This window comes from Mustela nivalis (genome assembly GCF_964662115.1).
Source record: "Mustela nivalis genome assembly, chromosome: X".
Classification (NCBI taxonomy): Eukaryota; Metazoa; Chordata; class Mammalia; order Carnivora; family Mustelidae; genus Mustela; species Mustela nivalis.
Window position 1 is genome coordinate 54,681,560 of NC_139040.1, and position 13,285 is coordinate 54,694,844.

General features: G+C 34.9%; 1 protein-coding gene across 5 annotated transcripts in view; it reads right to left on the reverse strand.

The window, feature by feature from the left end:
• The window catches only part of DACH2 (dachshund family transcription factor 2), a 904,655-nt gene that overhangs the window by 591,246 nt on the left and 300,124 nt on the right, over positions 1 to 13,285 (reverse strand). The gene's annotated exons all lie outside the window — the stretch shown is intronic.

Consider the following 13,285-nt stretch of genomic DNA (forward strand, 5'->3'; position numbering starts at 1 on the left):
CCAAATCCTCCTCTAGTCTATGTACTTCTTTAGCAAGCATTTATTGCATCTTGAATAATATGCTGAGCAATAAGGATACAAAGATGAATAAAACATACTTCCTATACTCAAGGAGTCTAGGTGATAAGCACATATAGGAGAATAAGCAGGTGAAGCAGAATGGTCAGAGATATGGGGGGAAAGGCGAACAGAGTGTGTTCCAGGTAGAGAGAACAGTGTTAATAAAAATCTGAAAGTGAGAAAGAAAATGGAATGTTCAACAACACCCAAGTAATTGAATTGATAGTAAGGGAACAAATAGCAGAGATGAGATTAAAAAGTAGGCAGTGATTAGATTCTTAAAGGGTAGCATTTCTCATTTCTCTACCTCAACAATATTGATGTTCCAAGCTGTGTAATTTCTTTATATTTGGGGAACTTCCCTGGGCATTATAAGATTTAGCAGGATTCCTGTTTTCTACCCACTAGATGGCAAGTAGCACTGCCTCCTCCCCCACCCAACCCTCAATCCATGACAACAAAAAATGTGTCCATATATTGTCAATTGTTCTATCAGAGCAAAATCATCTTCAGTTGAGAACCACTGATATAAGGCCTTTAAAGTCACATTTAATACATTTGGACTTTGCCCGAAGATCAGGAGGAGTAATGGTGTGCCACAGTGTAGAGGAGGGAGAAATTCTCACCATCAGTTAAGAATGGAGGTAAAGATGTAATTAAGGTGAGTATTCAATATCTAATGTTGTTCGTATTATTCCCCAGTGTTATCACTTCAGTGTAAGTGGGACAGAGTTCTACAATATTCCCATAGTATGCTGTAATTATTTGTATCTGTGTACCTTTGTTCATGTGGGGCTCTCAAAACCTAGAATATTGCACTTTTTTGACAATTCAAATTTCCTAAACTCATTTATGGTCTGAGTTGGAATCTTATTACCTCCTGCCTTATTGTCCTTTATGCAACCATTTCAAGATTTTCACCTTATCATAAATAGCTTTAATTCTTATGCCTTAAGTCTATATATAATACTGTATCACACTTTTTTCTTTTCTTCCAAGTTTTTATTTAAATTTAAATTAGCTAACATATACTGTAGTATTGGTTTCAGGAGTTAGTGATTCATTATTAACACACTTTCTTAATTTAGTACTTTGGGTTTATTCTCAATTTATTCATGTTTATAGCTAGTCAACTGAATTATAAACTCCTAGAAAGTAGAGAAAATGTGTTCTCCATCTTATATATATTACAGACCACTGAGCAAAATCTTGAGCCAATGTCATTTTAATTAAATTAAGAATCATGTACTCTTGTGTATTTCTCCACCACCTAGAAGAACATTCAGAATCAAAATTAGTTAACTTTTTATATTAACTGAGGTAAATCATTATGACATTGAATGGTAGATGGTATTTTCTTAACTATTAATTGAGAACAAAATTATAATCTCTGAGCATAGTCAGAGGTAACTAAGGATTTTACATCATTTCATTAAATGTATAAATAAAAAATATTAATGCAAAAATACCAGAGATCCTTCTTTATATAATTGGCTTATGCTGGAAATGAGTATATGGATTTTTATTCTCACAAAGACTAAAATTTGATAAGAAATAAATGCTTGGAAAATTCCTTACATGCATATTTTTTAAGACCTCATGTATAAAAGCTAGGCTAATTTTGATGTTCATGCTTATGTTATATTCATATCATTTAAGTTGGGTAGTTTCAGTATTTTACACCCAATACCTCCAATTGTTGATGTTTTTACAACTCCTTATAAATCATGGACGAATTCCACCAGAAAGGACCTCAAAATGACCATCTAATCTAACCCTTTGTTTCAATCAAGTAGGTGGCCAAACAATCCAGGATACTTTCAAGGTCCAAATAACAAAATTTTTCATTTTTGATAAATTGACAATAAAACCAAGGCAGGAAGTTCATTTTATTTCCAATATTTTAAATAATCTCAGATTGTTTAATAGAAAAACTGATAGAGAATCTCCTACAAATAACACTAACATGTTATTTCTTAGCCTACCAAACATACAAAAGTCATTCTATAATATCCAATTACCTATTTATTCCACTTTTATAAAGACCTCAGAATTAAAATCAAATATTAAAAATCATCTTTCCTCTGAGCTTAGAGCTAGTCAATGTACAGTCCACTCCCTTTCTCCTTCTCCCACCTTTCTATATAAGGGTATTATCAGACACTGTAACTTTAAAGAACCTAACAGCTTATGCTCAAACTTAAAAGAAGCATTACAGATTTTCTTTGAAAACTTAAGTGACAGAAACAAATCTGTCCATTTTCAGCTACTGAACATATTTACTAGTTTAACAGAGATTTTTTTTTTAACCAAAGACTTTGCCAGCCTTCACTTTGTCAGATGAATTTAAAATCTACAACACTTCTACCCTGCATGGAGTAAGATCTAATGGATTAAGATACAAGTAGGCTTTTGTGTATGTCATGTTGGAAACTTTACAGGCACCCACATGTCCCTGATATAAAAGTAACCAAGGGGTACCAATGATTAAAGACTTTATTGCCATGGTGTCATCACATAAATCTTCAATTATTGTCTGTTACTATGAGTGTGACAGCCACATACTGTCATAAAAGGATTTGCATTTTCATCTAGTTTGAAATCTTTTTTTCCAGATATCATTTGCTTTGTAAAAGAAATGTCATGACAACCATAGACTACGTAAACTTGTTATGAAATGTTCAAGCATTCTCTCAGACTTTGTCAGTTTGGCATTTTGGCATCCCAACCTCTTTTGCATTATTGAGTTGTTTATCCTTATGGGTCATAAATGTATTTCTAAACATGAGTATATAGCATAATAGGCTAAAGCCAACAGAAGAAGTGCAACTCTTTGGTTGCTATGACAACCTAAACTGATCAATTTCCTGTCATTGTTTTAAAAGAGGCACTCTCCTGTGGGCATAAATACTAATTACAAATGCAAGCCATTTGCTAACATGTTCAGTTTACAGATTTAAGCAGTTCATGCCCAATTTATCATTTAACATGTCCTCCCACATTTGTAGTGTGGTACAGAATGAATAATAACTTCACTTGTTTACAGAATTTTCAATTTAATTTCACTAATTATTTTTGCAGTTGCTGGAACTTAACTGTGATGCTACAAGTTCAGTAAACTTAATGGATTTTCAAAGCGCAAGTAGAGATTTATAAATGTAATTTCTGAATTAAAGTTGAAATATTTTGCTTAAAACTCCTTCCTATAAATACTTATTTTAAAGAAGGAGTTTATATTTTATGTAGGAAACTTGCAAATCTTTCAAGAGCAGATGAGTGTCTTGTCCCACAATTTATTCATGTCAATTAAACAAAGAGATAATATATTTGGCTAAAACCTGCAATGAATAATTTTATGAAAGTTGATACTCTGAATGGGAAATCTCACTTTTAAAAGAAAGTAGTAGATTCAGGAAAAAAAAAATTCCATCATGCAATGCAGTCATAGTACTATATGATCTTTTTTTTTTTTTTTGAGAGAAAGCACACATATGTGCAAGCCTGAGTGATGGGGGGAGCGGCAGAGAGAGAGAGAGCAAGAGAATCATAAGCAGGCTCCAGGCTCAACACAGAACCCCACACAGAGCTTGATCTCATAACCGTGAGATCATGACCTAAGCTAAAAATCAAGAGTTGGATGCTTAATTAACTTAGCCACACAGGGACCCCCATAGTACTATATAATATAATATTAAGTGCCCCCCTTCTCTACCCACACACATATTTTATATAAGCCTAAAATTAAAATTTATACTTCATCTTTTGAGAGTAAAGAATTTATAACCATCTCAGAATAGGAATAAGAGCAATGCTACAAATTGTTAAAGTATCTTTGGAGAATTTCTACCTCTGACCAACATCTGGAAAATGTAGGATACCATTATCCTATATAGCTTTTTGAAAGTAAAGCACTTCTATTTTTCAGCACCCATTAATTTCATGACAAAGCTTTGCTATATGTATCATTATGATTTACATATTAAGAGAACAAAGACCTCTAAACTAATCTTTTCTATTTTCTCACTAACTTATAAGCCTATTTGATTTAAATATTTATTTTTTACGTTTTAAATATTAAACTTAATTTAAATATTGAATATTTAAATAATTAAATAGTTTTACAAATTCCAAAACTGAATGGGTTCTTCCTTAGGTGACTTCAAATAATCAACTAACATTTCTAGAAACGCTGACAATTTCTCAAAATCAAATATAATAAGATGTTCTAATTGATTCTCTGAAAAAAAAGAAGCTGATACCTAAAAAGTTTACCTCTGGGAATACCTACAGAATGCATTACTTTGTGGGGGATTAGACAAAATGAATGATGTGAGATCCTTGTTCCTGCTATTATCTGTACACTACTCATCAAAATATATTTCTTAACAAGGCCTGCCCTGCCACCCTCATCGCAGGTCTACCCAATAACTACTGTTAACCAACACAAATTAAACATCCAAAGAAGGTAAAAATTCATTAGTTGATCCCCTGTGGTTGCAGAGAAAAGACAAAGCACTTCCAATTGATTCTAAACCCAGCAGCTGTAGCCTCAAACTCTAGGGCTCTGAAGGCCTTCTGACAGCCTGTGCTCACAGGTGCTTCTCTTCTTCTAGCACTAGCTCACTGACTCTGCAGCAGGAATTTCACATCACCACAGTGTTGAGGTGAAAACTCCAGTGCCCTGATTTAAAAAAAAAAAAATCTGCTGTGCTTGAAGTAATGAAAACTAATCTGAATGCAGTCAGTAATTGGCTGTGAGCACATGCTCGGCAAAGAAAGGTTGGCATCATGAAGTTTTGTTTTTGTTTTTGGTTTTGTTTGCATATATAGAGCCACTTCAACTGTGTTTCTACCTGCATTTTTGTTAAATGGACACCTAATTTCAAAAAACAATTTATAGAATATCTTAACTGCTATTTAGCACTTGGTGAGAAACAGAAAATAAAGTAAGAAATAGTAAATACCATTTAATTGCTCAATAAATATTTATTGACTACTGAAGATTAAATGTCAGGAAAATATGCTAGATACTGGAGATAAAAGTAGCCAGTAAAACAAAGGCATGGTTCCTACCTTCATGGTGCTTATGACATTTTCACAACATTTTAGCATTTCCAAAACATTTTTACATAATTTTGCTCAAGTTTTGCTCTTCACAATAATTTCATGAGGGACATTCACAGATCCATTTTACAGACAGGAAAACAGAGACTTACAGATGTTAACTGATTTGCCTGTGATCATAGAACTAGTTGTTGGTACAGTAAGGAATCAAACACAAGATATCTGACTACAAATTCAGGGCTCTTACCACTATAGCAGCATTTCCAAAAGTGTTTCATAGAATGCTGTGTCAGAACAGAAAGTTTCCTTTAATGAAAAAAGACTGTAAAGTCTTGTGTATTATACTTCTGCCTACAGGTTCATAGAGCAGATTAACAAATTATAGGCTCTGAGAAGAGCTGTGATGAACAAATTTTTATTTGTATTTAACGGCATGTTTTCTGATCTTGTTTGACTACAAAACCTCTCTGAGGGAAAAAAAAAAAAAGACTCCGTGGTGACTCAGGAACTGATGATAAACTACTAGATTGGATACAGAGTGGAGGTGGGTTGCAGAAAGGACATGTATTTTGGAGAGTTGCACAATGCATTTCTAAATCCATACCTATGAATGTTTGTGACTGCAGAACACTGCGAGATATTTTATTTTTTTAATTCTTTTCTCACTAAATATTATGAAAGAAAGGGCAGATGTGTGTGGTGAAAGAATGAAGTCTGTATGCATTATTAAAATGATAGAAAATTCAGGGTACCAGCAAGAAAATGGAACTGAGAGAGTTCCCCTAACCCTCTTTCTTAGCCACCTCCAGTACTTGCTCAGAATTGAAATGATCAAATTGTCCCTTAACCAAAACTTCCTGTAATGGCTGGTTCTAGGACTAGGGAAAAAAATATACAAGATGAGCCTGAAGCATTTTGTAGTGGTAGAAAGCAAGAAAATGCTAAAAAAAAAAATCCATGATGATGAGAGCAGGTAAAAAGTACACACAGACAACTGAAAGAGCTCCTACTGGTCAAACCTAGAAAAACTTAAGCAATAAAATAAATATCATAGTATTGGATTATAATCCAAAGTACAAAATAAATACCTGAGTCCCTACTGAAATAAATGACTAAATAAATAAATCACAAATTATAAATAAGGAAGAAGGAACAACTCTCCCATGCAGAACTCTAAATAAATTCTGATACTCTGTCCTTAGGAAAGTGAAGCAAGGGTACCCTGAATCTCAGTCAGTCAAGCTTCAACTCCCGGTTTCAGCTCAGGTCATGATCTCACAGTGGTGGGGTTGAGCCCCAAGTCAGGCTCCTCGCTCATCCTGAAGTCTGCTTGAGATTTCTCTCTCCCTCTGCCCCTCCCCCCACTTATGGTCTTTCAATCTCTCAAATAAATAAATAAATCTTAAAAAAAAAAAGTGAAGCAAAACTTCCTATCCTTTAACTGTGGGCTGCACATAGTGATGTCCTTCCAAAACTTCCAGCGCAGTATAAAGAGGGAAACGGAATAAGTAACTTTACAGTAGAGAAACCTGACAAATACTCCATGAGCTGGGTGATCAAGGCCAACTGCAACAATAATAAGTTATAATGATAGTGTGTACCCTTGTTATGATGTAATGATGTGATGAAAAGTCCTCTTTAACTCTGTGGTCTTCTGCCCCCAAACCCAATCTTACAATGAGAAAAACACCAGACACATCCCAATTGAAGGGCATTCTACAAATACCTGACCTATAGTCCTCAAAACGGTCATGGGCGTCCAAAACTAGGAAAGTCTAAACTGCTATAACCAAGAGGAGTCTAAGTAGACATGATGACTAAATGTAAGGGTATCCTACTTCCTGGAACAGAAAAAAAAAAAAAACATTAAGAAAACAGTGAGGAAGTCTGAATAAAGTCTAAATTTAGCTAATAATGGTGTATCAATATTTCTTCAATAATTGTGACAAATTGATTCATTAATTATAAGATGTTAACAATATGAAAAATGAGTCCAGAGGGTATGAAGATTCTCTTTACTATTTTTTAAATTTTTGTGTAAATTTAAAGTTGTTCTAAAATTAAAATTTGATTAAAAGAAAAAAAATATTGCTTTTAACCACCTTGTTTGTGCCCAGTCCAACTTTATTAAAAACTCCTTTATCTCTACATGAATTGGAGTTTAATGTATCTCCAAAACACACAAGCAGTGATTTCTGAAGCAGGAGAACTGAACAAATACAAATTAAGGAAACCACAGTTTGTTTTTTAAGCAACCAAAAGTAATTATGTATATACCTTTTCCAAATGTGCTGCCTGAAATAGATGTCCTAAATCCTTTCAGGTAATGTTCAGTAGGTGCTTTACTGCCAAATGTAAATCATGATCAAAAACTAAAAACCATTTTATACTTAATATTTTAGATATATCAAGATGTGATTTAATGAGTATTTGTAAAACTCTTATAGCATAAAGAATATAAAACCACAATTAGCCTAAATAAAAAAATAGTGGTTTTTGTTATTTAATTTTACTTTAAAGCAGCATAACTGTATGGTAATATATTATTTGGCTAGAACTAGCCATTTAAGATGAAAATGTCCAGGGCACCTGGGTGGCTCAGTCTGTTAAGTGTTCAACTCCTGGTTTTGCCTCAGGTTATGAGGGCTCATTCATCATGGAGTCTGCTTGTCCCTCTCCCTCTACTTGTCCCCCTGCTCTCTCTTTCTTCCTAGAATAAATAAATAAAATCATATTAACTAAATGAAAATGTCCAAATCATTTAATTTTCAACAAATAAAAATAAAATAATTTTATTTTATTATCTAAATAAAAATATTGCCTGTAGGGAGAATATTTTATAATGACGTATCATTTCAAAATGCTTTAAATTCTCCTACTTGCAACAAATCAAAGCATGTCTGCTGTTACTAAAAGCCTTCAGTATTTTATATGTTTTAACAGCTTTTATGTATTTTTTTTTAAATCTGGAATACTGTATATATCAGATGATCTAGCACTTTACATATTGTAGATTATGAATAATATATCATTTACATAAATCACTTGATTGAGTTACATATTTTTTACATCTCATTTTTCTAACAGATTTATTTAAAAACAATATTTAATGTTTTATGGCTTAATCATATTTTACTTGCCTCTTCTTGAATGTTAGAATTAGTTAAACAACAAAAATTCCAGATGAAAATCTAAAGTTAACAGTAAATCTTTGGAGTCTTAATATGCTGAGAGAACTCTTTCAGCAAATATATTCATGGTATTGAAAACTTAGTGTTATCAAAAATATTAAACAGGACTAGTCTTCAAAGCACGTCACATGTATCTATCTGCAAGACTGTAGAACACGTCGCCATGGAACATAATTCCTTCAAGGACTACAAACCAAAGAACGGCCATTTTGGCATAATAGTCCCATTTCTTAACATTATTTTGCAGCATTCATCAAGATGTATTATAAACCCTAACAATTTAGGAACAATACAGTGCCTTTTTAAATGCATTCATACTGAATCTTAGAATCAACTCCATTTAAGCAACTAGTAAGTTACACTGACAAACTTAAGATTAGGGCTATACAATTTTAGAAAATGTCACCACTATCTTTATAAAATAATGATATGTTCCCCATTGCATAATAATAGGTGATTATCAGCCTTTCTTTTTTATCCTGTTTCAGTCATTTAGTTGAATCCAACCAGCACCCTCCAGAGAAATTCATGGTCTGTCACCTTACCCATTTGTGTCTAAATTTATGGATATTTTAGCAGTCCTTCATTTTCACATCACTAGGCAACTCTTCTAAGTTAAAAAAAAAAACAAAACAGACTTCACCTGAACATTCAGACAAGTATCCTACTACAAAGTCCACTTTCCTTCTATAATTCTACTTTCTTTTCATTTATGTTAAAGAAACACACAGCCTGAGACCTAATGTATTATACCTTCACATTACTAAATGTAACACACCAAACATTACACATTATTATTCTATACATGGCCAAGAAATGTTAGTATTCACAGGATTATGGTAATTAAGTCTTCCTTCACTTTGGGTGATGTGACGCTTGCTTGACTATAATGTCAATCCACTTAAAGTCTGTGTAAACAACATTATCTGAGTCACTCTGCATTGCATTTCCAACTGTGAGCAAAATTACAATGTCAGAGTGGACAAGAATGTAGGTAATCCCAAGGAAACTTCATGGAAATGACTTGCTCACGGTTTAAACTGGGTTTTCAATAATAGCCATACTATATTATAGTATTATTATTTAGATACCATCCATGGCAATACACATGGGAATTCTTGGAGACAGTGACAAAGATAAAAATGCCCATTATTTTGATGTTTTGTAGATGAAAGATAAATGTTGCTTGCCAAGGGTTTGTTTAGGCTAACAAAAGTGTAGTAGCCCATTAAAAAAGAAGGAATATAAAAAAAACCTAAAAAATAAATAAGAAGGAATATTACATAGAAAAACAGCAAATTATTTTGTAAATAAGGATACATTGTCATCTCAAATATAAAGAGCACTTTTTAGAAACACACATAATAAAGGCAATACAGCAATGCTTATATTTCCACCTTTCTGGGTTTTATTTTTTAAGATTTTATTTATTTATTTATTTGGGAAAGAGAAAGAGCTTGCACTGGGGAACATGAGCAGGGGGAGGGGTAGAGAAAGGAACAGACACCCCCCTGAGCAGGGAGCCCAGAACCCTGGGATCATGACCTGAGCTGAAGGCAGACACTTAACTGACCGAGCCACCCAAGCATTCTCCCCAATTTATTTTTTAAATAAACACTCGGCAGCCATAATACTTATTTTCGTAAAGTAATGATTTTTCAATAGTTGTGTTAGCCACCTAGTGTGTTATGTCCAAAAAGTGCTGTTGAAAACTAGCTTAAAGGCTTTATGATATCTTGTGTTTTAATTGACTTATTTAATGTTTATTGAAAAAGTTAGATAACCTAATTAAATCTCCACATAGGATAGGTAGGATCTAGGCAATTTGTCACAAGTTTCTCTGAACTTGTGGAAGTAACAGAGAAAGCAAAATAGTGGTTTTTCAGGGTATGCTTAAACTGTAAAATGGGGTGTTCCAGTTAGCAAAAATAGCAATGGAAGTTCTTAAATAGGAGTCTCACAGTCAGTTCACAAATAGGCTAATGTAGGTAAAAGCCCTCAAAAGCAACATATGTGGGATTCTCCAGGCTTATTGTCACATTTGAACAATGAGGTACACATGTGTGAATTGTATTAATCTGGAGATCATCTGAACAAAGTGTATGAACCACAGTTTTCTTGTAATATCTGATTTGAAACACTGTAGGAAGTCAGTTCACTTCCCAGGAATGTCATTATCAAAAGTTTTTCCCAGGATTGCTTACAGAGAAGTCCCTAAAAATGTCATCATAAGAGATTAACTGATTTAGATTTTGTTTGCCAGAATTGTCACCTTCCACAAGTAGGAGCTTCACTAAAAACATAACTATATTCATTCAGATTTCATTTTAAAAGTAGTTATAAATAATAGGTATTCTGTGATAGAGATAAGATATATTTGTATGTGTGAATGTGTGATGATACTTGAGTGTGTTTGTGAAGTTTAAGTAGAATCAGTTTCAAGTAACTATCTTTTTTTTTTTTTTTACATTGTATTTATATGTTGGTCAGAGAGAGTGAGCACAAGCAGGGGGAGCAGAAGGTAGAGGAAGAAGCATGCTCCCCATTGAGCAAGGAGCCTGATGTGGGACTCAATCCCAGGACCCTGGGATCCTGACCTGAGCTGAAGGCAGATGATTAACTGACTGAACCACGCAGGAGTCTCCCAAATTGCTACCTTTTATAATTTAATCTCTTACAGTGTTAGGTTTCTAACTGGACATTCTTTCCAGTACATGTGGAATCTAAGAAACTCCAAAAGCTCTTTGTTAAACTCCAGGGTACAGATCCAGCTCATTCTAATAAAAAAACTCCCGAAACGCAAAATCCAATTAGTTACCCTCCATCCAAAAAGAAGCACAGAATATATGGAATAGTCAATCTGAGTCCTCCTTCTAAGTATCTATGTACAGGACCATAAAAGAATTCTTGGAATCAAATCTTAGGTGAGTTGAAAATATTGAAGACCCTATTCTCTGAATCTGAAATGTATGTAAAAAGAACTTGAGAAGAAACACAAAACCATAATAAATTATAGTTGGACTTTCATTGTATTTCAGCATTTGTACCGTGATGATTCAGAATGAGAAACATTGAAGATTAACTCAAGATGGTGTGTGACTAGTGTCTAGTCATAGTGCTGAGATCCTGCTCCAATCTTCTATCCTACCTCCAACTGCCCTTCAATTAAGAGAAACACAAAGACAAATAGGATAAATAAGATAATTATGATCTTAACTATGACAGAGAGTGCTATAACACTTCACAAATTGATAAAATTCAATTTTATCTTTATGTTTTATGAACAATAAGTAAACTATAGCTTCAGGAAAAAGGGAACATACACATTATAGATCAAAGGTTATAATATGTCTTTAAGAGACTGTTTAGTCCAACATCCTAATTTTACAGATATGGCAACTGAGGTCCCCAGCCACAGAGTTATTTTCAGTGTTGTTTTAAGTCCATGGAGTTCGGACTCTTTCCAGAGCTCTTCCTGCTATACCACACTCTCATCAAATGAGTCTTTATGGGAAAGTTCTTTGTAACCTAGAAAACACTTCACAAATTTTAAATAGTATTTTAGTCATATCCGAACTACATATGTTTTTAAATGAAGAATAAAGACACAAATAGTTTCAGTAAGCATTGTTATGTGCCTTAAGTGATCAGAATTAGTGTTTCATCGCTGGATATAATCATGAAAGAGAATCAATAAAAAGAATTCTTTTTTCTTCAGAGAAATTTTTTCTTAAAAATATCTACCACAGGGGTGTCTGGGTGACTCAGTCAGTTAAGCATCTGCCTTCAGCTCAGGTCATGATCTTGGAGTTCTGTGATAGGGCCTTGAGTCAGGCTCCTTGCTCAGCAGGGAGTCTGCTTTTCTCTTTCTCTATCTGCCCCTACCTCACACTTGTTCCCTCTCTCTCTTTTTCTATCTTTCTTGCTCAAATAGATAAATAAAATCTTTAAAAATAATTCTACTAGGAGGAGGAGTCAAGATGGCGGAGAAGTAGCAGACTGAGACTACTTCAGCTAGCCTGAGATCAGCTAGATAGCTTATCTAAAGATTGCAAACACCTGCAAATGCATCGGCAGATCGAAGAGAAGAAGAACAGCAATTCTGGAAACAGAAAAACAAACACTTTATGAAAGGTAGGAACAGCAGAGAAGTGAATCCAAAGCTACGGGAAGATAGACCCTGGGGGGAGGGGCCGGCTCCCGGCAAGCAGCGGAGCAACGGAGCACAAAATCAGGACTTTTAAAAGTCTGTTCCGATGAGGGACATCGCTCCAGAAGTTAAACCGGGGCGAAGCCCACGCGGGGTCAGCGTGGCCTCAGGTCCCGCAGGGTCACAGAAGGATCGGGGGTGTCTGAGTGTGCAGAGCTTGCGGGTATTGGAACGGGAAAGCCAGCTACAGAGACAGAGCCGACAGTGAGCTCACAGCTCGGTGTTACCTTGAACCAGTCGCAGGCTCGGTGAGCTTGGAGCGCAGCCGGAGGGCAGGCAGACGGGAATAACTGGGCGCTGTTCTCTGAGGGTGCACTAAGGAGTGGGGCCCTGGGCTCTCGGCTCCTCCAGGCCGGAGACCAGGAGGCCACCATTTGTATTCCCATCCTCCGGGACTCTACGAAAAGCGTTCAGGGAACAAAAGCTCCTGAAAGCAAACCCGAGCAGATTACTCACCCCGGGCCCTGGTAAGTGCGGTGCAATTCCGCCTGGGGCAAAGACGCTTGAGAATCACTACAACAGGCCACTCCCCCAGAAGATCAACAAGAAATCCAGCCGAGACCAAGTTCACCTACCAAGGAGTGCGGTTTCAATACCAAGAAGAGCAGCAGAATTCCAGAGGAGGAGAAAGCAAAGCATGGAACTCATGGCTTTTTCCCTGTGATTTTTTTTAGTCTTGCAGTTAATTTAATTCTTTTCTTTTTCATTTTTTTTTTTTTTCTCGCCTTCTGGTAATTTTTTTTTTTAACATTTACCTTTT